Here is a 23279-nt window from a genome sequence, read left to right on the forward strand (position 1 = left end):
TGTGTGTGTGTGTGTGTGTGTGTGTGTGTATGTGTGTGTGTGTACATATATGTAAATATGTATAAACATATATGGATATATAATATATATGTATACACATGCACACATTTTTTTTCAGCTTATGTGATAGTGCTCACCCTCGAAGCCATAACTATGGAAAAGTCCAAGTTCCAGGCATGAGAAACGTTTTTGGTGAGGGGAGTTTAAGAGACTCTTGAAATGTTATAAGCTATTGCCATTGTCCTTGGTTGCCACCAATAAATTGCACAGAAGCCACTATGGATAAATACACCACACCCTTCAGATCCAGGACTTGGAGAAGTTGAACTGACTGATCCAGAAGCCTCCTCCTAAAGACTAGTTCTCTTAGTATTCAATGTGTTATGAAAGATTCCCAGGGTCAAAGTAATGAGCTGTAAACCTTTTGAAGCATAAAAATGACCAAAAAGTTATGACATCTCAAAAGGTTCTATTGTGGTACTTATGTCCTGAGAGCCACCAACAGCCATGTAATTGAATTTCAGGACTGCTCAGAAAGGAGAGAATTTATTCCTGGCAGTGTGAATCTATGGGTACAAAAAGTGCTTTAGGGGAAAATCTGCTATTTCCACTTTCCTAAACCAATAAATATGTATACTTATATACATGTAAGGCACAAGGACCAACATGGAAAGCAGGAAGGGGTTGGCGACCCAGAACATCTGCTTCAAGATGGTAAATTCTATATGTTACAGGAAAGCTTTATTCATGAAATATCAATAACATGGCTGTCTAAAACAAGATCTGAACAATGACAATATTGGTTGTCATGACAACACATATGGGATTAATTCTGCAAGGCTCTACCCATAAATGAAGAACTACATGAAATGTATGGCTGCTGAGGGGGAAAAATATTAGTCCTCTGCAGAAATGAGTATCCTGATAGGTTGGATATCCAATCCCTTATGGGGTTGGCCATAGACATATATACACAGAGCAACAATAAACAAGATAAATTCATACACACACACACACACATTTCATTGTATAGTGCTTGATTGCTGCTGTTGACACACTATTTCTTAAGCTATATAGCTTGTATACAGTAGAACAAAACAAAATCTTGCAATTATATTTATGTTGCAGGTAAATATGAGGATAAAGGAATAAAGGAGAAAGGAATGAAACAGTTTTGTTTCGGTTACCATGTTAAGAATGTAGAAAACAACCCAGAATTATCTATGAGTATGAGAAAAGGATGTGGGTTAAAATTTTCACAAATTGTTCCTGTTAGTGAGGAAGAATAAAGAACTCAAGGACATATATTAAATATTCACAATTATATGTGAAACTTAAAATGGCTTAATTCAAAGTTAAGTGCATTGCACATCCCTCAGATTTTCCAGCACTAGTTAAAGGATGAAGTCTTAAATTCCAAATGTGGTTTGAATCAGTTTTAGCAAAAACTTTTCCAAGAAGTTTTTATTGTGCATTATGGTATCATTGGGCATGAAAAGGAGAAAACAATACATACCTTTTTGTTCAATGTTTATAATACATTTCATCTCTTGAAAATGATTTCTGCAGATAAATAGTATGAACTTTGAATACATTGACAACTTTCACAGTTCTTCAAAGTGTATATGGTGTAATAGTCATACTTGAATGCATTGGAAGAATAATGAGGTAGATTAAATTCCAATCTTTTATACATATACATATATATATATGTATATATTTAGTGCATGATGATAATCTTTTTATTTTTTATTTTATTAGATATTTTCTTTATTTACATTTCAAATGTTATCCCCTTTCCTAGTTTCCTCTCTGAAAATCTCCTATCCTCTCCCCCTCCCCCTGCTCCCCAACCCACCTTCCTGGCCCAGGCAACCCCTTATACTGGGGCATAGAACCTTCACAGGACCAAGGGCCTCTCCTCCCATTGATGACCAACTAAGCCATCCTTAGCTACATATGCAGCTTGAGCCATGAGTCTCTCTGTGTTTTTTTATTTAATTGGTGGTTTAGTCCCAGAAAGCTCTGGGGTTACTGGTTAGTTCATATTTTTGTTCCTCCTATGGAGTTGCAAACCCCTTCAGCTCCTTGGATACTTTCTCTAGCTTCTTCATTGGGGACCCTGTGCTCTGTCTAATGGATGACTTTGAGCATCCACTTCTGTATTAGTCAGGCACTGGCAGAGCCTTTCAGGAGCTATGTCAGTCTCCTGTCAGCAAGCTCTTGTTGGTGTCTGCAATAGTGTCTGGGTTTGATGGTTGTTTATTGGATGGATCCTCAGGTGGGGCAGTTTCTGGATGGTCATACCTTCAGTATCTACTCCAAACTTAGTCTCTATAACTACTACCATGGATATTTAACTCTAAGATAAAATTAGTCAGCATAAGTTCTATAACAGGTCTAAAGCAGTTGACATTACTGCTTTGGAGACACATTTAGAGATATAGAGAAGACACCATCTCAGCTAGTATTTTTTCCACCTATTGAAATGATACTAGTCTGCCCTAAATAGAAACCTGAATGTGCCAAATTGTTCTAAGTCAACTTTTCAACATGATTTTGACTGGAAGACCCATGATTTACATTTGATTTCAAATCAAAATAAATAATGCCGTACTATAAGTTATACTGGCAGTAGTCATGATGAATTAATTACCTAAGTGTATGAGTAAGGCTTTTACAAGCAATGATTGAAATAGTGTGCTGATACTTTGGGGTGAGTGTGCCCTTTGATAAATTAAACTTCTGCAAGGTCAGGCTGCCATCTGTCCATATGCTTAACTGTAGATTACAACTATGTCCCATGAGCATACATCTGGTGCCTAAAATCTGAGGATTGCTTTCTTTTTAATCTTCTTAGATTAGACGAGGTAGTCTCTTTAAAATGTAAATTATATCAATACTAACTCCTCTTTTATAACCTTTGACAGCTTGGTGTTTCATTGGAATGCTGGCCAGACTCGGCATCATAAGTTCAAATCTATGCATGACCTGGCTATAGCTTTACAATAAGACAAATTTTCCATGAGAAAAACTGACTAGTTCCACAATCACATGCATATAATGTGAGTGTTCCTCCAATACTCAAAAACTCTCATCTACTTCAGAATTTCTTCACATTTCCAGAACCGAAATGTCTTGACTCAGCATTTAACTATGCCTACCACACATCAGAGCTCAGTCGAGACTGACTTCCTAAGTTCTTGGATAAGACAATCATCATTATTCAACAATATTGAGATCTACCACTGTCTTAGTGGCTGCGAACAGACACCATGACCAAGGCAAGTCTTATAAAAGGACAACATTTAATTGGGGATGGCTTACAGGTTCAGAGTTTCAGTCATCATCAAGGCAGGAGCATGATGCAGGCAAAGTTCTACATATTTATCTGAAGACTAACATAATACTGACTTCCAGGCAGCTAGGATGAGGGTCTTAAAACCCATGTCCACAGTGACACACCTACTCTAACAAGACCGCACTTCCAAATAATTCCATCCCCTGAGCCAAGCATATTCAAACCATGGCATTCCACTCCCTGGCCCCCATAGGCTTGTCCAAATACATAAGTCCAAACACATATCTAACAATAGCATAATTCAAAATCTACATATAGACCAACTTCTAAACACCCCATAGCTTATAGCAGTATCAACAGCGTTAAAATTTCAAAGTCTTTTCTGAGTTCCATCTAATCACTTAACTGTAATCCCGATCAAGACAGGAAAATAGCTGGGCAGACTCCAAACTTTACATTTCCTTTTTTTTTTTTTTAAGATTTATTCATTTATTTTATGCATACAAGTACACCACTATTGCTTTCTTCAGACACACCAAAAGAGGGCACCAGATCCCATTACAGATGATTGGGAGCCACCATGTGGTTGCTGGGAATTGAACTCAGGACCTCTGGAAGAGCAGTCAGTGCTCTTAACCGCTGAGCTATCTCTCCAGCCCCCAAAGTTTACATTTCCACGTCTGATGTCAAAGCAGTTTTCAGATCTCCAGCTCTCTTTTTTTATCTTTGTTGACGGCAATAAACTTCTTTTCCTGGGCTGGCTCCACTCCCTGATACCAGCATTCTTTGGGAGATATCTTATGGCTCTGGTATCTTGAAAATCTGCTTTCCAAGGCAGCTTCCATGTTACAGTATTTTTTTCCAATATATGGAATCCTCTGCGCTCCTCCAAAAGTGTCACTTTTCCAGTTCTGTCCTCTGTAGCACTCTAAGTTCAGGTTGATCCATTCCATTGCTATTGCTATTCTTGGTGATCATCCTATGGCACTGACATTTCCAATACACTGGGGTCTTCCACTGCACAAAGGCTTCACCAATTGCCTCTCATAGGCTCTCTTCATGATATCAAGCCTCAAAATTTTTGCATGACCCCTTCAATCCTGGGTCATCAACTGCAACTAAAGCTGCACCTTTACCAATGGCTTTTCGTGGCCTCTCATAGTATCAAGCCTCAGCTTCTCTTGATGACCCCTTCATGCCTTCAGGACCAGTACCACCTGGGAAACTCTTACGAAGTACAGATGCAGCAGAAGGTACAACCTTTGCTATCTTTGGAACACAGCTTCTTTGTGCTCTCAGAAAGTACTTCCCAGAAGATTTCACCTAAGTGCTGATGGTCTTTTCTTAACCATCACTAATGTCTTAGCTCCAGATAACCAGCATCAGTTGTCCCAGTAGTTTCATTCTCCTCTTAACCATAAAGCCAGAGCCAAATGACCAAAGAGTTCTGCTGTTTGCTGGGGCTGGAACATGGAACCCTTGTTCTATTACATTATTGTCAGCTTTCTATTTTCCAACTCCTTTACTGCCATATATATATATATATATATATATATATATAATTTCTAAGCTTGCTACATTTGTTCAAAATATTCTTCATGAGACTTAACCTGAGAACAAAGTCTCTGTCTGGATTTTTGAGACTTCCTTTGTCAATGCAATTATCATAAATCTTTTTATGTTAGCCTCAGGTAGGCTCCTCAGACAAGGACAAAATTCAGCCACATTGTTCACCAAAATAACTCAAAAACAGTCTTTATGCCACATACTGAAATTTCTCTCCTCTGAAACCTCTTGGACCAGGATTGCACAGTTCCAATTACTCTCAGCAATAAAGTGTTCCATATTCCTACTAGGATAGACCATTAATACTCACTTAATGTTAAAGCATTTCAGTGCTATCCAACTCCAAAGTCTCAAAATCCACATTCTTCCAAACAAAAGCATGGTCAGGCCTATCACAGCCATACTCCCCACTCCTTGTACCAAATTCTGTCTTAATTAGGGTTTAACTGCTGTAAGCATACACCATGACCACTGCAAGTCTTATAAAGGACAACATTTAATTAGGGCTGGCTTACAGGTTCAGAGGTACAGCCCATTATCATCAAAGCTGAAGTGTGGCAACACCAAGGCAGGCATGGTACAGGCAAAGCTGACAGTTCTATGTCTTCATAGAACTGAAAGTTGCTAACAGATTACTGAACTCCAGGCATCTAGAATGAGGGTCTTAGAGCCCATGCCCATAGTGACCCACATACTCAAACAAGGCCATGTCTTCAAGTAGTGCCACAACCTGGGCCAAGCATATTTAAACCATGCCAATCACCTTTCAGAAGCACAAGTTTGCCTTCTCTAACACAGTTAGAAAAAGTTATATTAACTGTAAAGTATAGCCTAATTGGAAAGATGTAAACAGATATACTGGAAACCAAGACTGTACAAATTGTGTCATAATTATAAAATAGTTAATGGTATCTTTATTTGTATATCAGTTACTTTTGTAAAGCTGAAAGCAAATAATTGAGAGAACAACTTAAAGGAAGGAGAATTGCATTTGACTCTTGACTTCAGAAGACTCAGTTTCTTTTCCCCCTGAGCTAGAGCAGAATATCAGATGTAGTAATATATGGAGAAGACAAGACGGGGGGGGGGGGCAGGTAAGAACTTTAAAGACCTACTCCATCTCTGCCTTATGTCCTAAAACTTCTACAAACTTCCCAAATGGCACCATCAGCTGGGGATAAAGATTTTAAAACATGAACTTTGGGAATTTTTAAAAATCTATTATTTATTTACATTCCAGATGTTATACCCTTGTCCCCCTTCCCAAAATTCTTCACACCCACTCTCTACTCTTTGCCTCTGAGAAGGTGCCACCGCACCCTTCTCCTCAAACCCACTCCTTCAGGCATCCCTCTTCCCTGGGGCATCAAGTTCCTACAGGATTATACACATCCTCTCCCAATGAGACCAAACAAGGCAGTACTCTGCTACACATGTGCTCAAGCCAGCGACCAGCTCATGTATGCTCTTTGGTTGGTAGCTTAGTCTCTAGGAGCTCCCAGGGGTTTGGGTTAGTTAACACTATTGGTCTTCCTATGGTGTTGCTATCCCCTTTAGCTCCTTCAATCCTTCTCCTAACTGTTTCATAGGAGTCTCCAACATCAGTTCAATGGTTGGCTGTTATGAATCTGCAGCTGTCTCAGTCAGCTGCTGATAGAACCTCTCAAAGGACAACCACACTAGGCTCCTGTCTGCAAGCACAACATGGCATCAGCAATAGTGTCAGAATTTGGTGCCTGCCCATGGGATGAATCTCAAGTTGGACTGGTTGGATGACTTTTCCTTCAATCTCTTCTCTACTTTTGTTCCTGTATTTCTTTTAGACAGGAACAATTCTGAGTCAAAAATTTGAAGGTAGGTTGTTGACCCCATCCCACCACTGGGTGTTCTGTCTATCTACTGGATGTGGTCTCTTCAGGTTCCATCTTCTCACTGTTGGGCATTTCAGCTAAGGTCATCCCCATTGAGTCCTGGAAGCCTCTCACATTCCAGGTCTCAGCAACTTTCTAGAGGTTCCTCCATGCCTCCCAACCCCAAGAAGCTGCATATTTCCAATCATTCTCCTGGGCTTCTGGGATTCTCTCCTGTCACCACCCCCTATACCTGATCCTGTTTTCCCCTTCTCCTCCCCCTCATCTGTCCCACAGAGGTCCCTCTTTCACTCTGCCTCCAGTGATAATTTTGTTCCTCCTCCTAAGTGAGATTGAAGTATCCACACTTTTGATATACCATGCATAGCCCTTAGGGTCTGAGTTTCCTCACTCAGGATGATATTTTCTAGTTCCATCCATTAACCTGAAAGCACTCCTCCATTGCCGATGGGACTACAAAGTAGTACAGCCACTTAGGAAATCAACCTGGCAGTTTCTCAGAAAATTAGAAATAGTTCTACCTGAAGACCCAGCTATAATTTTCCTGGGTACATTCCCAAAAGATTCTCCATAATACCACAAGAACAAATGTTCCACAATGTTCATATAAGCCTTATCAGTAATAGCTAGTAACTAGAAACAACCCAGATGTCCTTCAACCAAAGAATGGCTACAATAAATGTGGTATTTACACAATACAATATTAAGCTATTAAAAATGAGGACATCATGAATTTTACAGAGAAAATTTTATATTCACAATAAAACAAATAAATTTATTGAATTGTCTGCCCTTTCATTTAAGGATAGAAGTTTAAAAATCTTTGAAAGCAAGGGCATGTTTGTAATGATCATCATTTGCTTGAGACAAGCTACATAATGTATTACTTATAATTTGCAATAAATATATAATTCATTATAATAGAAATAGTTATGCTATATAGAAAATATATGAAGCAAATATTAGGTAACAACACTCCATCCAGTACAAGCCATATACTTGATTAGTGCCTTGATTATCATATCTAGAGACATTTTAGTGAATATTATCCACTAATTTTCTAATCTCTAAAATAGCTTAATATAAATCAACAACATAGGAATAAGAATAGCCACTAAAGTGGGTAGGGTAGTTTGTTCCTGTTATCCACATATTTAAAAACCATCCCATAAAGATGAATCAAGGACAGCCTGGCCTACAAAGTGAGTTCAATGCAAGTCTAAACTATCTAAACTACATGACGTTCTGTTTAAAATAAATTGAACAGAAATATGTTATCAACAACATTTTTATAAGTAAACGTTATTTTATGTATAATTTCAGACAATCAGATGAAGTAACTTATTTTCCTTTCACTCTATATTTATAGAGTTATTTCTGTCTTTGACTTCTGTCCCATTGACCTATCTACTGGCCTATTTATTCAACCTTATTAAATCTGTACATTATTTTCATAGTAATTAACATCTAAATATGTCATTGTAATCTAACCCATCATGATCATGGATTTTTTTCATTGTGAATTTCTATTTGAGTAATCGTGTGTGTATAATGCTCCTGTATACCTCAGGTTAAAGTAATTCATCAGTATTTCATAAATGAAAATTTTAACCTGTAGTTTACAGAACCCAATTTAGGGCTCTGAGGCTTAGGAGGCAAATTCTACACTACTGATGTATATCTTTTTCCTCTTTAGTAGTATCATTATAATTAGTTTTTAATATTATCTTCATTATACGTGATTGTTCATCAATAAAGTAAGTTTCTTGATTCGATGTGGTTAAGCAGCCACTTAGGATGATAACTCCTTAGAGCTCTCATGTGCTCATGTTGAGAAGACGATTTTATTCCCTCCATTTCTTTTTTTACTTCAGTAATCATATCATTTTCCTTGACTCTTACACTATCAGCTTTCTATGTTTATAGCTGTACATTGTTCACTGATACACTTTATCATGTTAAAAAGTTTATCTTGTAACTACTGTGCTGAGAATGTCATGTTTAATAATAATGGGATTTAATTTTATTGATATGGAAATACTCCTCTTCTTTATTCTGTAAATTTAGTAATTAAAATTAGTTGACTTTTGAGTTTTAGAGGAGTCTTTCAATCCTGAGGCAAATATCATTTGGTTACAATACATTGCTCATTTTTATATACTGCTTAGTGTCATTTTTAAATATTTTGTGAGAATTTTTATCTTGCTTTATGATGGATTTTATGCTTCAGTTCTTGGTATCTTTGCATGGAAGTTTGCATATGATTGATATTTCTTTCTTATAAGTAGATATAATTCATTAGTGAAACCAGACCTCCTGGAGAATAATCACCATGTTTAAAGTAGAGAGAGAATAAAATACATTTTTTACAAATGATTATTTTCCCAGTTTGCAGACAACATCCTTGCATTTTTCCCCTCATATTTCATGTTACTCTCTAATATTATGAGTAAAAGTACAAATTAGATACAGGCATCATCCTCAAACAATTACTATCTGCATACCCTTCTCTGAAGTGAGAGGACTAGCATAAAGGAATATATAGCAAAACTTACTGAGTGGATGCCCAGGCATGGAGTCAGGATAGGAAGTCCGCAATTCAAGTACAACCACTCACGTGAAGCTTTCAGAGCCCATGTTGACCTGAGTAGAGAAATAAACTTTCTCTCAAATGAGAGGAGGAATTTATTAACTCATGAAAAATGATGCAGGTGTCATACAATCTTCTGTTAGGCAGAGCACCCTCCTAGTTCATTAAGGAAGTTAGGTTGAAATTCACACATCTTCCATACCCTCCTCCTACCTTTTAAGCCTGGCATATTCATCATCAGAATAGATGAATCTGTAATTATTGTCGGTACTGCTATTTCTATCATTTAACGTTTGCCTTCTTTGTATTGTGCTCATTTAAAACTACAGAAGTTGATGTTTGAAAAAAATAAATAGCCTCATAAGAATTCTTCTTTTTTTTCTTTCTGAGAATGGCTAATTTTTATTTTTTATTAGATATTTTCTTTATTTACATTTCAAATATTATCCTCTTTCCTAGTCTACCCTCCCCAAACCCCCTATCCATTCCTCCATCCCACTCACTCCTGCTTCCTGATCCTGGCATTCCCCTATATTGGGGCATAAAACCTTCACAGGACCAAGGGCCTCTCCTCCCACTGATGATTGACTAGGACATTCTCTGCTACATATGCAGCTAGAGCCATGAGTCACATCATGCATTTTCTTTGGTTGGTGGTTTAGTCTCAGGGATCTCTGGGGATACTGGTTAGTTCATATTGTGGTTCCTTCTATGGGGCTGCGGACCCCTTCAACTCCATCGGTACATTCTCTAGCTCCTTAATTGAGCATCCTGTGCTCATATCAATAGATGCTTGTGAGCATCCACTTCTGTATTTGTCAGTTACTGGCAGAGCTTCTCAGGAGAGAGCTATATCAGGCTCCTGTCAGCAAGTACTTCTTGGCATCCACAATATGTCTGAGTTTGGTAACTGTATATGGGATGGATCCCAGGTGGGCAGTCTCTAGATGGTCATTCCTTCAGTCTCTGCTCCACACTTTGTCTCTGTAACTCTTTCCATGGGTGTTTTGTTCCCCCTTCTAAGAAGGATCAAAGTATCCACACTTTGATCTTCCTTCTTCTTTTCATGTGTTTTGCAAATTCTATCTTAGGTATTCTGAGCTTCTGAGGTAATACTCACTTACCAGTGAGTACATATCATGTGTGTTCCTTTGTGACTGGGTTACCTCACTCAGGATGATATTCCTCAGATCCATCCATTTGTCTAAGAATTTCATAATTTCCTGAACCTTGGAGTTCTTATTTTTCAATCTTCTGCTCTGAACATTGGTTCACAACCAGCATTGAACATTGAAGATATAAAACTTAGTTGCTGAAAATGTTCCTTGTCTGAATAATTAAACATCAAGCCAAAGAAATACCAGAGGTGGAAATAGAGGAAACATCCTGTGAGTTCCATAGTCTATGGGTGGTAGAACATATGAAAACAGTCTTTAGTTTTTAATTCATTGACTTATTCAGTTTTTCACTGATAATTTTTATTTATGCCAATCACTACTGTATCAGGTTTCATGATTGTATATTGGACATTTTATAAATTTACAAAGGAATGTAGGAGGTAAATTAAAATAACTTTCTGAATAGGCAAGCAAGTAGCCTACCATAATACTATGAGAGAGACTCAAAATTTGTCAGATTGCTGAAAACCTGGGTAGTCTTCTGCCAAACGGGGTTACTATAGAATGAGATAATCCATTAAGATGGGGTAGATGGTGCTGCTGAAGAAATTTTATCATTTTGCCAACACATAGTCTACTCTCTGGTCACTATGGTAGCTTTCTTTGGAAATACACGTACACACACACACACACACACAGACAGACACATCATGATAACACAGAAGAAAAGTTCAAATATTGAATCATCTACCTCCTGTTCAGACTATTTATCTTTGTCAGTGATTCACTTGTTAAATAGTAACAGAGATATATTCAAGCTGGGGAACCATTCTGAATGCCCTTCTCCATTTTCTCAGCCTTCAATCTTTGCTCCATCTTTTTCCTCAGACTGTTCCCTGATGACACTAGTGAAAAGTGGTTATTCTGTGCTTCTTCTAGATAAAGCAGATAACAAAATACTGCTTTAATAACTCTGATATTTAGTCTTGTGTCTATATGAACTATATAAGGAGCATTCAATAAAATTAAAAAGTGTTAAACAAAAAGTTTATGGTATACTGCTTGCAAAGAGACAGACATGATGATCAGTAGAATAGAATGGAATATAATATAATAGATCATAATGGAATAGAATGTAATATAAGAGAATGGAATGGGATAGAATAGAATAGATTGGGATGGGATATTATAGAACAGAACAAAATGGAATACACAGATATGAACCCATGACACCATAGCCATGTAATTTTTGACAAAGATGATAAAATAAAAACTAGAGGAAAGATAACTTGCTCAAGAAATAGCACAGGAAAACTGGGTGTCTGTTCATAGATGAATGGGACTAGATTCCTATCTTTTACTCTACAAAAAACAAAACAAAACAAACAAACAAACAAACAAAAAAACCCAAAGAACAAAAAACTGCCTCAAATGGATCAATGTTACTAATGACCTGAAGCTCTCAATTTGTTAGGAGAAAAAGTAGGGAAAGGCACAGTTAAGGACTTTCTATCTAGGATCCTAACTACTAAGGAAATAATGCAAGAAGCTAATGAAATTTAAAAGCCATTGTGCAACAATGAAAATTTAATAGGTTGAAGACATAGGCTAAAACATTGGAAAAACTATTAGCTGTGGGGCCCCAGTCTCAGGAAAATAAAGGGATGTTGTAGATGACCCATGTCCTGCCAGAGCTCTGGGGCTCTGGGCAGGCAAACATGGGAGACCAACACAGGACCCCACTGAACCACCATGGGACGGGTGTTAGGCCACTGGACCCCAATCTTGAGTGTAGAGAAGGAACAGACTAGGCTCCAACTCTTAGCACCACAGACTGTTGAATCCCTAAGGAGGGTCATCTCTGAGGTCTCTGGACCTCATGGAGGCCAGCGTTGACAGGTTCTCAGTCTTGAACATTCCAGATGCCACTGGATGTTGCAGAAGAGCTGAAAACAAAGTGGGGGCCTGTCCCGCGCTAATTTTCCCGCCAGCAAGAAACAACGCGGCACATAAACAGGATCCTTCTGTAGCAAGCTTTAATGCGTCTTGAGAGGGAGAGCATCAGCTTCACAAGGCGGAGACCCCAAGCCCGAAAACCGCCTCCCTTATATAGGAGATTTCTCTCGCCTCGGACGTGGCGATTCCCTATAGGCCAAATTCTTGTCACCCGAGGTGACGTTGTCAGGCGGGCAACTGGCACCATGAACGGTTAATGCCAGCACATGCGCGGATCACTTGTTCATCTCCAGAGGCAGGCGATGTCGGTGCCATCTTATAATGGCGACGATGTGGGGTGGCGCCCCACAGGGGCCCCAGAGGCAGCTTGGTCAGCCCCAGGGTTGAAGGAAAAAGGGGCGGGTGTCTTGAGTTGGCTAGTGGCCATGGCTAGAGCACAGGAAGGCCTCCTGGCAGGAGGTTAAACGCGGGGCTCCTTAGAGGGAAACCTGCTCTATTGCTCCAGCCCAGAAGATCCTGATAAGAAGAGCTGGTCCATGGTTTCAAGGTGTTTATTGTAGAAAGGCAGAGATAGGGAGAAAATCTACAGAAGTAGAGAGCAGCCATGGCCACATGGAGAGAGGGTAGAAGAGGGTGAAAGAAGGAGGGTGAAAGGTGAGAGTAAGAGCAAGAGCTTAAGAGAGAGAGAGAGAAGAGACAAGAGAGAGAGGAGGGGCCAAGCAGCCATTTTATAGTGGGCTGGGCTACCTTGTTGTTGCCAGGTAACTGTGGGGAGGAGCATAACTGGCCATTGTCAGGTAAGTGTGGGGGTGGAGTCCAGACAGCCTATGTGACTGATGGCCACAGAATTATGGAGCTTGCTCCTTGTGTCAGGAGCCTATGTCTGGGAGCATGGCAAAGGGGTCTTCAGGCCCTTGCAGATTAATCTGTTGGGTCTTCCGGGCTTGAACCTAGCTCAACCAGAAAACAGACTGCCTTTCATGGTCCCACAATTAGCTACAGACCTGACATGACTGGATGAATATCTAAAATATACAAAGAACTTGGAAAACCAAACACCAAAAATCCAGCAACCCAATTAGTGAGTGTGCTGAAGAAAGAAGCAGACAGTTCTCAAAAGATGAAGTCCAGATGGTAATAAAAATGTGAAAAGGTTTAACCTTGCTAGCCTTCCTTAGGGGGGAAAAACAGTTAAGAGACTATCTCACTTAAATCAACCTAGTAACAATCAGGACATACCTTTAATCCAACACCCGAAGGGCAGAGGCAGGTGCATCTCAATGTCTTGAAGGCTATCCTGGTCTAGACAGGAATTTCCAAGGCCAGGTAAGTCGACACAGTAAGTCTCCATCTTTGAAAGAAAAGAAAGCAAGTCCTGGAAATGCTTGTGAAGGTGTAAACAATTGAAAACTCATATATTACTGATGTGATCTAAGATATTATAGCCATGATGAACGTCAATATTATGCCTTCTCAATATCTAAAAGTGTATCTCCCCTATGGCCCAGCAATACATTCCTTGGTATTCATTCGCTGGGATCAAAATCCGCATAAAACAGAGATACCTGCACATCCAATACTTTTGCACTATTCACAATAGATGTGTTTGGTCTGTGTTTTTGGTTGTCTGTCAACTTGACACAAACACAGCCATATCTGGAAAGAAGGAATCTTAGATGAGAAAACGACCTCATAGAATTGGCATGTAGGCAAGTGGTTGGGACATTTTCTTGATTAATAATGAGTGTGTGAGGCCCTGCTTACCGAGAGCAGTATCATTCCTAGGCAGGTTGTCCTGGGTTGCATAAAAAAGCAGGTTAAGCACGCCTTGGGGAAACAAGTCAATAAGGAACATTGTTCTATGGCTTCTGCCTCAGTTCCTGCCTCCAGGTTGCTGGTTAGGTTCATGCCTTGGCCTTTCTCAATGAACCGTGACTTGGGATATATAAGCTATATAAATTCTTTCCTCCCCACGTTGCTTTTGGTCACGGTGTTTTATCACCACAATAGAAATGTTAACTACAACAGTAGTCAAACTCAGTATCATAAAACAGTAAGTAAAGTAAATATGGTATGGATACACAGTTGATTTTTTCAGCCATAAAGAACAACAAAAGAAATATTATCATTTTCAAAGAAAGGAAACACAACTGAAAATAATCTATCTTAAGCAATTTCACTCTTAGAAACATAAACATCCTGCTTTCTCTCATTTGTAGTTTTGATTAATGTAGACCCATGGCATCATCAATATGTATATCAGAGGAAACAAAGAGGGTTAAATAGGGGAAGTGGCATAGGAGAAATATGATGCCCATACAGTATACACCTTCATAAAGTAAAATGTAAATAATAATGAAAGTTAGCATTAATCAACAAAATTCAAAAGAGAAAAGACTTCAGAGCAGAGACACCCAATATCATTGATACCATTTTGTTTTGCTTGCAGAATGGTTTTCTTCCTATTCGGGTATTTTAATCATAATTTGATTTGGCTACTGGAATTTCCAAATACATTTTAGGATTGTGTAAGTGTAAAAAACACACTTGTAAACTTTAGAAAAAAATTATTTTGTGAACACGAAATGTAAATAGCCTAAATAATTGGTATGGGAATCATATGAAATTGAAGATTAGATTGCACAACACATTTAAAAATATGTTAAGTGTTTTCCACATCTTTCTCCATTGGACATTAATAGTGTTCATTTGACTGCATAATACTGTTGATTGTTCTTTGAGACATTTAGGAGCAGGAGTCTAGCTATATTCTTCTGTATGCCAGATGTTAGCAATAATGTGTGACTAGTATACATTCTAACAATGGAAAATACTTTGTAACAGGAAATAGTTTGCAAGTTACATTAACATAGCACAAAGAGAAGAGGGTGGAATGCTTTTCTATGGAGACAGTTGAAGAACAGCTACTAATTCATTACAATAGCCCCACACTTCAAGTGTCTCACCATGTCTACAAGTGTCTCACTATGGAAACATATCAGGAGAACAAATTGAGGAAAGAGAACTTGAAAAAAACTAAACTCAATACAACATTAAATATCAAACAGAACTTGAAAAAAACAAAACTCAATGTTCTATTATCAACATATTGCATCAGATGACTAAATATGAAACACAATATTAATGTTTAGACTATAAGATGTTTAGATATTGTCAGAGAGATTGTTACACATTATTTCCATTAATTATATTAATTACATTTATTACATTGAATTGATTACATATGCTCAAAGATGCCAATCACAGAGAACAGTTTCTATTAATAGATTTTACACAAAGACAGAGAAAACTTGTGTATACTGATAATTTATGGTATATTATGTTTTACGTACAGTAGATATATCTGCATGAGACACAAAAAATTAGGCCTGTTTTTAATATTTGGAGTGAAAAGACTAAGTGAACATGATGAGATTTATGAGTATAAGTAGTATATAAGAATTGTTTTATTTGGATGACTAATATATCTTGCTATAAATCCCCTCCTAGCAACTTATAATGGAAGCCAAGAGAAAGACACATTGGCACCAAAGGACATTGAATAAAGTTTATTACAGTAAACCATAAAAAGGTTTCCCAAGGTGAAGGGCTCAAGTTCTGAAAGGAGGGTAGCTAAAGATACCTTCAGAGAAGTAGTGCCTTATTAGGTTCTTATTAGATGGCCATGCTGAAATCAGCTCATACACTGAGCAGGAATAATTAGGCAGACTTAAGGCAGCCTGGAAGGATGAGATGCCTGCATAGGGCCTCTCATATTAGCTGCCTGGCATGGGGCTGCAAAGACAGAATGTGGCAGACTAAAAGATACTTGGTCAAGCACTACAAACACGGTTCACAACTTCTGCCGTATCCAGGGATCCATCCCATAATCAGCTTCTAAACTCTGACACCATTGCATACACTAGCAAGATTTTGCTGAAAGGACCCAAATATAGCTGTCTCTTGTGAGACGATGCCGGGGCCTAGCAAACACAGGAGTGGATCCTCACAGTCAGCTATTGGATGTATCACAGGGCTCCCAATGGAGAAGCTAAAGAAAGTACCCAAGAAGCTAAAGGGATCTGCAACCCTATAGTTGGAACAACATGATGAACTAACCAGTACCCCGGAGCTCTTGTCTCTAGCTGCATATGTATCGAAAGATGGCCTAGTCGGCCATCACTGGAAAGAGAGGCCCATTGGACTTGCAAACTTTATATGCCCCAATATAGGGGAATGCCAGGGCCAAAAGAATGGGAATGGGTGGGTAGGGAAGTGGGGGGCGCTATGGGGGACTTTTGGGATAGCATTGGAAATGTAATTGAGGAAAATATGTAATAAAAAATATTAAAAATTAAAAAAAAGAATAGCTGAGGAAGAAATCAACTATTTTGCAGATTGTGGTCATATGTAGAGTTAAGAAAGTTAAGCTTTAAAATGGACATATGTATATAGATGTAGTAAATGAAAAAAAAAAAGGCAACTGTTTCAAAGCCCAGAAAAACTGTATCGGGCAGGTCAATAAAATATAAGGTCACAGAAAATAATCTCATTGTGGAAAATGTCTTTAAAAAGTATATGTACCTTGGGCAGTGGTGGTGCATGACTTTAATCCCAGCACTTGGGAGGCAGAGGCAGGAAGATTTCTGAGTGCGAGACCAGCTTGGTCTACAGAGTGAGTTCCAGGACAACCAGGGCTATATAGAGAAACCCTGAATCAAATCAAATCAAACCAAACCAAACCAAATCAAAACAAAACAGTATATGTACTTATAGAATATAATTATAATAATCACCTTTAATAAAAATCATTTTAAATAACTTAGATTTGTCAATTTCCAGAGATCAGACATTTAAGATATGCATGGTATTATTTATAGTGTGTTGAAATATTGCTACCTTCAAAAATAGCAATGTTGTCTTAATATGGAAATTTTTTTCAGAAAATTAGACATTTGATAAGAAAGACTTCATAATATAAAACCTATATTCTTTTCTCTGTCTTATGGAAGCTCAGTACTTCTTTATAAGGTAATAGAAAACCCTTCATGTCTCTTGCTAAAACCATGTTTGTTACAAGATTAGCTAATATTTTAGAGGTTTATCAAAACATATTTTTTACATATTCATAACAGAAAATCCAAACTTACTTCCTATCTACCCAAATATGACTAGAAAATGTAAAAGTTCTTTTGTAATGCCAGAGCTGAATCAAACCATTATAGCTGGAACAGAATACTCTTCTAATTTTAGACCACTTCAATGAACTGTCATAGCCCAGGAGACTCTGAGGGGTTAATGGTAGTTGTCATTGCTTTAGAGGAAAACATCATCTATATGTTTTAAGTGGCTTTAAAAAACATGAGAAAAAGGTGATGGAAATTGATATAGGAGTATTTCAAAATATTAATAAATTCTACTTCACTAGATAAATGATGATTTATACACAGATATAAAGAATCGTTTTTCATTCTTATAACTCTGAGTATACTAGTATACTATGAATTTACTGAAGAATGAGCCCCAGCAGGCCTGAACAGACTCTCACAACTGAAGACAGACACATGGTAAGTCAGCAAATGGAAAGATTCTGCACATCGTATGTCAACAAGGAAATACAAATTAAAATAGTTACACACCCATTAGTGTGGCCAGAGTCCAAAATGCTGACAATACTGAATCCTGGCCAGGATGTAAAGTGACAGGACATTCATCAGCCCTACAGAAGGTTGAAGAGGGCTGCTGACATCTATGGTGGAAATTCAGCAGCTTCTTCTGAAACAATGACTCTGGATAAGAAAACCACGGATGTGAGTATAAGGTCAATCAATTGAAATAAGTAAACATTGTTGAAAAGAGCAGTGCTCACCAATGACTAGTAAAGGAAAGACAAAGCATGTGGGATTCTAAGGTTGTGACAATACTAAAAATGTCCCTCTCTAGAGAACACAGATGTAATTTGTATGTCCTGTTGCACAGAATGTCCAGCATCAAGAGTGAAGCCAGTGTGAAGTAATAATTTTGGGGTGAATGATGATATGTTACTGTAGGTTCATCTATTATGATGAAGCTACCAACAGAAGAGGATTTCTTGACAACAGAAGAGGCTATGCATATACAGAGGCAGGAAGTATATGGGGGGATATTTCCACATTCGGCTCAATTTTGCTGCAAACTTTCTAAAATGCATATTTCTATCAACTTATGGGCACTTCAAGAGCACATAAGGAGGCCAGAAGACAATGTGTAGGTATTGGTTGATTCTCTTCCTCCAGCATGTCATTCCCGTGATCAGGCTTGACAGCAAGGGTCACTACCCAGTAAGACATTTGGCTGGTCCTGAACTTCTGTTCTTTTAAGTCATTCATAAAAGTAACAATACTCTAACATGATTTATTCAAAATAGCTTGCCCCACATGATTTTACATAGCAAACAATAACCATAACCTTAATTTATCTTAAGAGTATCTTGAATTGATATCTTCCAGTAGGTGGAATCATTTGTTTGCTTTGAGTTTGCTTTCCAACACTCTCTTTACATCCAATGTTCAAAAGGAAAGAGATCCTTAAATCCTCTATAGCATATGCACTATGAAACCACATAGTGTTATCCATCAGCACATCGGAACAAGCAATGATATCATATAGTCACTTGAACAGGTAAACTAGTGGATGGGGTTATTTTTAAAGTTATAACTCATCCCCTGAATCTCAATTCATCTGTGTCCCTAAGATCTGTTCATTGTTGTCACCTCCAAATTCTCTTATTGACGCGTGCTTAATCTGTCTTGCTCTCAAAGCTTGTCCCTCAATCCAGCACTGCTCTGTTTCATTTGTTTGTTTATAATGTATCTTCCAGTTACATCTTTCAGAGCATCAGATATGCACATTGGGAGCTTCCTGGGATTAATCTAAAATTATAATTCATGAAAAGCATTTACTATTTTACTGAATACTATTTAAAAAATAATACCAAGCTTCTGATCTTTGCTTTTTTTTTTTGCCTTGCCATTTACAGCTAATATCAAAATGACTTTCTTTTTATCTAATAAATGTTATGTTGAGAGAATGTCAAATGTCACTTACGGTGGCATATGACACTCTTTTTAAAGATAAATAGAAAAGAGAATTGCAAATTGTATTTCATATACACAAGTTCTGTCACTTCTGTGACAGTCAAAACATGGCCAGCTGCTTCAGAGACGGTATCAAGTGGCAATTAAAATAGCACCAGTAATGTTACTCTACAGGGAGGTACAGAAAATATTTTATGTTGTAAAAGCAAGAATTATATTTGGATGGTTGGGATTCATATTCCACATGAAAAGACCAGATGTTCTGAAAGATTAATCTCTGGTGCCACCATGTCTCCTTGTGCATAATATTGGACACAGTGCGGCTTGTTTCAGCCAGATTCCTACTATGTCTAACTTGATTCCACTAAACTTCAGCCTCCCAAGTATCTCCTAAACACCATTATTTCTGGAGGTTACTAATAGAAATTCTATTACAACTGGGTTCTATAGCCAAATAAGATCTTAAAACAATGTGTTAAAACTGTTCAGTTGTTTTCTCTTCCATGAAATATCACATATTTAATATTCTCTAATATGTTATAGACACTCCTAGGAAAAATTCATCACTTCTCCAAATGATTTATCAGTAAACTTTGTGTCAGAATTACCACTAACTGTTAGAAAAAGAAAATACATGTTTGTGCTCAAGAACCTAAGGAAGTAGTTTATATGGGAAATGAATATTTGCTTCAAGCACTAAGTAAGATGATACTTGGGATGTAATAATTTTATTAGATTGTCTACATTATTCTATAGCCTGATGTGCTTATTGTGCAGACAGTATATATATATATATATATATATATATATATATATATATATATATATATATGTATAAAATTTTTGAAGTCCTTAATATCTTTGACAGAATCTCCCCAGAAATCTCTTTCAAGTATCATCTACTGAAACAATATTGTACCAACAAACTTATGGAACTGCATTTTAACCACATTTACCATATCTGTCATTGTATTTATTAAAGAATAATTCAGCACTTTCTCTGCTTCTAGGCTTCTCATACTACCTGCTGTATTCATGGTCCTGCTGTGTGTTTTTTTGTTTGATTGTTTGTTTGTTTGTTTGTTTTTTGCAGAGTTCCCTAATTTAAGATCTCTTGAGAAAATAGGAATACTATTGAGCCTTTTAGAGATGCCATGGCACACATTTTGCTTTGGGGCCACATGGAGTTTGGCCAGGAATTCCAGTTAGGGATACCCCAGAACCAGCCTAAACACTCTCATACTTATCAGCTATCCCGGTCACTATTCTGCTGCAGGACAGCAATGTGTACTATAACATGGACTCCAGGAAGGAACTTAAAGACTCAGTTTACCCATGTGTCACCAGCCCTACTCACAAGATAAGCCTGGAGACTTCATATGGTTCTTTAACCATTATCCCAGATAGAGAAGCCAGCATGCATCCACCACATATCCTCAACATGAGGATAGTGTGCCATCCTGTCCCGCACCCATACAGATTACTGTTCATTGCCTGTTCTTGTCACCCAAGAGCTATCTGTAGAATCTATCAATCCCTTTATAGACTTTTGAAAATCAACAGCATGTAGATTTTTTTTTTTTGGTATGAGCTTGGAAGTTGCACCAACCCCCTAAGTTAGCTGATAACGATTTACAACGCATCCACTTGCACATCAAAAATCAGTGGTCCTAAGACCGAACATCCAGCAACATTTAGCTCACCATCAACCTAAAAAGTTCAGGTAACAGTAAACAAAAATCCATTGTAAAATATTTTCAATAAATTATCTTATGCAGTTGTAATTAGGAACGACTATGGCAAAATAAGAATCTATTTAGATATAAACTCAAAGGAAAAGAAAGGATGTGAGATTCATTCATCATCTCAAAGACTTTTCAGAAGATGTGCTATGTCCAAATAAGTTGAATCAACTGAAGGAATGATTTAGAACACAGGTGAAAGATAATTCAATATCTTATAGAAATCCACTATGTAGTAAGCTACTTAAAGTAATAATTGCAAATATAAAAGCAGTTAGGAGGAATCTGTATGGGTGGATAATGCTGCTGCTAAAATCTACAGATTATGAGACAAAATCCAAGAACCAAGATTGGGATACCATTTTATGAGTCTTTAATCAGTAGGGTCCCAAGAGTCCCTTAAATAATAAAGGTCTGTATTGTTCTTGGATGCTAACCGGAACTAAATGATAAAACCCAACTGTTGAAATCAACACATACATTCCTAGTGTAAAGTTGAAACTAATTTATATTCTCTGCTGAATATCATCTGTACTGGCTAGTTTTGTGTCAACTTGACACAGCTGTAGTTATCATGGAGAAAGGAACTTCAGTTGGGGAAATGCCTCCATGAGATCCAACTGTAAGGCATTTTCTCAGTGATCAAGGGGGAAGGTCCCCTTGTGGGTGGAACCATCTCTGGGCAGGTAGTCTTGGGTTCTATAAGAGAGCAGGCTGAGCAAGCTAGTGGAAGCAAGCCAGTAAGTAACATCCCTCCATGGCCTCTTCATCAGCTCCTGTTTCCTGACCTGCTTGAGTTCCAGTCATGCATCCTTTGGTGATCAACAGCAATGTGGAAAGTGTAAGTGTAAGCAGAATAAACCCTTTTTGCCCCAAATTGCTTCTTGGTCATGATGTTTTGTCCAGGAATAGAAACCCTGACTAAGACACCATCCATAGTTTTTATGTAGGAGGCTAAGGGAGAAAAGACTTGAAGCAGTGGCTTCTATAAGCTTACTGTAAGCTTGGTAAGTACTCATGGCTGTGGAGGTTTCTAAGCTCTAGTGGAACTTACCATCAATTTCTTGTAAAATAGATACTGTTGTGTTGTAAAACATACTTATATATACTTTTTCTATATATTATCTATTTATATCTGTACAACACTCAGCATTGGTTAAACATACTTATTTTTGTAGTAGCCAGTAGTTATTTTAGAGAGTCATTACTGTCCAAGTGTGGAGAATAACTGACTGTTGAATTAAACATCTAAATCTCTTTCCCTATCTAGTGCACAGGAATGTCATATAAAACAAAGCTAAATGAATGTGCAAACCAAAGGGTGGTGGAAGAATTATGAAAGGTTGTTTTCTAGACCTGACATAGGAATTGTACTCATGAGCTCCAAGCAGTCATTGTTACCTGCATAAAATCTTCAAAAAATCAAACTAATAAAAATTACATCATGGTTGGCGTGGGGGTGGAATTCATGGAACCCTTTCTCTCACCAAGGAACTATAGGGAACTAACGTTTTCTAGAGAATAGGTAATCTTTTTTTTTTTCAATAATATAAACACTGGAGTTGAGCATGCTCTAGTAAATAACTTCACCTACATAGTCATACAAGTATCCATCATTAAACTTAGTGGATAATTTTGAGTGTGGGTGGGTGTGTATTAAAAGAATTATTGAAATGAAGAAAGACAGTAAAAGATTGTAATAGAGGAAGAATATGACCAAAATATATTGCACATATGTACAAAATTTTTAAACAACAAATTTAAATAGTTATTCAAACATTTTATTGTGAATAGATCTGTAATGAACATGTCTGAACAAGTATCTAATTAGAAAGAGGTAGACACCTTTGAGCATACTCTCAAGAGTGGTATAGATGGATTTTATTGTAGAATGCTTTTCAGGTTTTAGGAATCTCTACGTTGATATCTATAGGGGTTGTGTTTGTGAATTTCCACATATCCTCAACAGCATTAGGTGTCATTGTTTTTTGATCTTGGTCATTCTGGCTAAGGTAATATAAAATCTCAAAGTAGTTTTAGTTTGTGTTTTTCTGGTGGT

This window comes from Mus caroli, chromosome 18, assembly GCF_900094665.2.
Source record: "Mus caroli chromosome 18, CAROLI_EIJ_v1.1, whole genome shotgun sequence".
NCBI classification, from domain to species: Eukaryota; Metazoa; Chordata; class Mammalia; order Rodentia; family Muridae; genus Mus; species Mus caroli.